At 79.5% G+C, this 2,500-nt stretch overlaps 1 non-coding gene across 1 annotated transcript; it reads right to left on the reverse strand.

The window, feature by feature from the left end:
- Positions 1-299: 299 nt before the first annotated feature.
- On the reverse strand, positions 300-452 carry LOC143692961 (5.8S ribosomal RNA). The gene has a single exon (XR_013180498.1). It is a non-coding gene; the product is annotated as a 5.8S ribosomal RNA (ribosomal RNA).
- Between the last annotated feature and the right edge of the window lie 2,048 nt (positions 453-2,500).

Here is a 2,500-nt window from a genome sequence, read left to right on the forward strand (position 1 = left end):
GGCTCGCTCCGGGAGCGGGGAGCTACGGAGCGCTCCCCGAGTCTGCATTTAGGGGGACGAAGGCCCTCGCGCGGCGGCGACGACGACGACGACCGCGGCGACGCCCGCCGGGCCCGCAGGGAAGGGATCGAGGCCCGCCGAGGGAAGCGCTTCCCTCGCCCAACACCCCTGACCGCCTTCCCCTCCGGCCACCGGCGGCACGCCGCCGCCGCCGCCGCCGCCCGCCGCGGGCGACGGGCCTGCGAGGCGACCCCAGCCGCGCCGCCGGGGTGGCCCCCGGACGGCGATTGATCGTCAAGCGACGCTCAGACAGGCGTAGCCCCGGGAGGAACCCGGGGCCGCAAGTGCGTTCGAAGTGTCGATGATCAATGTGTCCTGCAATTCACATTAATTCTCGCAGCTAGCTGCGTTCTTCATCGACGCACGAGCCGAGTGATCCACCGCTAAGAGTTGTCTGCCTTTCGGGCACCGCTCACGCCAGAGCGGCCCCTTTTTTGGTTTAGGACAATGCCGCCGAGGACGCGCGGGCGCGCGCCTGGCTTCCGAGACCGTACGAGCACACGGAAAACGGGAGGAAAAAAAAGGAAAAAAACAAACCCACTCTCCGAAGGCCGGCCAAGAGGCGGGGGAGCCCGCGCCCCCGACCGCCTCCCCCCGCGAGGGGAGACGCCGACCTCACCCACGCCGTCCTTCGGAGGCGGCCCAGGCGCCCGGGCTCGGCCCGGCCTCCGCGCGGAGGGCCGGGCGGCGCGCGCCGGACACGCGGGGGGCACAGGGCGGCCCGCCCGCTTCTCGCTTTCACGGGACGACGCGCACAACGCACACGGCACGCGGCCGGGGGCGCGCGGCCGTCGGCCCCCGCGCCGCGCCGGCTCTCCCCTCGGCCCCGACGCCGCGGGCCTGGCGCGGAGCGCCGCCGCGCCGCCGCGCGGCCGGCGTTGTCTCTCTCTTCCCCCCACCACCACGGGCACGGGCCTTTCCCCTGGGCTCGAGACGGGCACGCGACGGCGACCGGCACAGCCCGCCGGCACGCCTCCCGCGGGACCGCTCCCCCGCCGGGCGGGCGGGCGAGCGACCGGCGGACGCGCTCCGCCGCCGGCCCCGGAGGCGGGCGCCACCGAGAGCCGAGCCGGCGTCGCCTGCGCCCGAGGCCTGCCGGACGGCAGACCCGGCCGCCGCCGGGGCGGCACGCGCCCGGGACCGCCGCCGCCGCCTCGCACCGCCGGGGCCCCTCGCCTCGGGCACGCGCCCGGCGGAAGGCGCCGCGGCGGCTGAGCCGGGGGGCAACGCCCGCTCTCCTCGTTCGCACGCGGAGACCGGGCGGGGAGGAGCGCCCCCGCGGCCGCCCCCGCACGCCTTCCTGCGCGGCCCACACGCGGCCGCGCGGGCAAGGGCGACGGAGGCGAGGCGACGAGCGGAGCCCGGGACGGGACCGCCGCCGGCCGACGGCGGGCGCCGTCCGGCCGACCGTCCCCGCAGGGAGGGACACCCGTCGAGCGGCGCCGCCGCCGCTCGCCACGGGGTCGCCCGCGCTCGCGGGCCTCCGCCGCCGGAGGGCCCGCCGAGCGCTCGCCCCCCCCCCCACCGGCGGGCGGGGCGGTCGAGCCAGGGGACGGCCGGCGGACGACGGCGCCGCCGCGCCGCGCCTTCGAGGAAGGAAAGGCCGTCGAGGGGAAGAGAGGCGCCGGACGCGCCGGACGCGGCGCCGCCGCGCGCGCCAGAGACCGCGGCGGCGGGCCCAGGAGAGAGAGCGCGGGCGGGCCCCGGCGGCCGTCGCCCCGCGGCCGAGGAAGGGGCAGAGAGCGCGCGCTCTCTGCCGGGCGTCGCCCGTTACCACGAGGCGGGCGGGTCGGCCCCCGCGGCCGACCGCGCGCCGCGGCCTCTCCGCCGAGGCCGGGCCACGGAGAGGGGGGGGCAGGGCGCCCCTCCCCGGCGCGGCGCGGTTGACCCCGCCCGCGGCGCGCGGCGGGGACGACGACGACGACGACGGCCGCGACGGAGGAGCGCGGCCGGTGGCCACGGGACAACCACCGCAGGGGATCGGCGGGAGTAGCTGCTCCCCACCCCTCAGTGGCGCCCCGCACGGCCACCGCCCGCGGCACACGCCCGCCGCCGCCACCGCCGCCGCCGCCACCGCCGCCGCCACGGCGGGCCGCGCCGAGCCGCCCGAGTCTTTAAACCGCCGCCCGGCCCCGCCGGCCCCCTTTCGGCCCACAACCCGCAGCGTTTGACGACGCCGAGGGCAAGAAAACCTGGGGGGACCGCCGAGGCGCCGAGCGCTAGGTACCTGGCCCTGGGGCGAGGGAAACGACCTGCATGGCCCCGCCGGGGTGCCTCCCCCGCTGCCGCCCTCGGGGGAGCGTCCACCGGCGGGGGCGCGCCCGACATCTGCCGCCACCACCGCCACGTCCTTCTCGGGGCCCGGGGTTTCCCTCAGTAGCCCGGCGCTGCGCGCCCGAGAGGACCGCCGCGGCTCGGGCCGCCCCGCCGGCGCGGGGGA

This window comes from Agelaius phoeniceus, unplaced genomic scaffold (genome assembly GCF_051311805.1).
Source record: "Agelaius phoeniceus isolate bAgePho1 unplaced genomic scaffold, bAgePho1.hap1 Scaffold_109, whole genome shotgun sequence".
Lineage (NCBI taxonomy): Eukaryota > Metazoa > Chordata > Aves > Passeriformes > Icteridae > Agelaius > Agelaius phoeniceus.